Source organism: Hipposideros armiger, unplaced genomic scaffold (genome assembly GCF_001890085.2).
Source record: "Hipposideros armiger isolate ML-2016 unplaced genomic scaffold, ASM189008v1 scaffold_353, whole genome shotgun sequence".
NCBI classification, from domain to species: Eukaryota; Metazoa; Chordata; class Mammalia; order Chiroptera; family Hipposideridae; genus Hipposideros; species Hipposideros armiger.
In genome coordinates, this window is record NW_017731703.1 from 1,036,740 (window position 1) to 1,037,579 (window position 840).

Genomic DNA, 840 nt, shown 5'->3' on the forward strand with positions numbered 1-840 from the left:
CATTCTAAAACTTAGTGGCTTATACCAATAAGGTTGATGACAAAAGAAAACAAACAAACAAACAAACGAACAAACAAGTTAAAACACACAAATACCCAAACCTCACTCAAGAAGATATAAAGAGCTCAGATAGTCCTATATCTATTAAGAAATTATATTCATAGTTAAAACTTTCCAAAAAAGAAAACTAATGATTCAAATGGTTTTATTAATGAATCCTACAAAATATGAACAGAAGAAATACCAATTCAAGAAAGAGAGAAAGAAAGGAAGGAAGGAAGGAAGGAAGGAAGGAAGGAAGGAAAAAACCATTTCTAGAAAATGGAGTAAAGTGTACCTTCCATCTCTTTTAATGAGGCCAGTGTTATAGTGATACCAAAAACAGACAATGATATTATAATAAAAGAAAACTACAAACCAATATCCCTCATGCACATGGATATAAAAATTCTTTAAACATATTAGCAAACTAAATCCAGTATATGTAGGCAGGATAATATATTATGATAAGTGAGATTAATCCTGGGAATGTGTAGCTGTTTCCAGATAGGATTAGCATTTGAATCAGTAGACTGACTAAAGCAGATTGCCCTCCCTAATGCTTGGCTGTCATCTAATCCTTTGAGGGACTCTATAAAACAAAAAGGTGGGGAGGAAGAATTTACTTTCTATGATAAACTATTTAGCTGGAATATCAGGCTTCTGCCCAGGGACTAGCATTTACACCAATAGTTCCCTGGTTCTCAGGCTCTCAGGTTCAAACCAAACTAACTATATAACCAGCACTTCTTGGTCTTGAGCTTGCAAAGAACAGACTATGGGACTTTTCAGCCTCTCTAA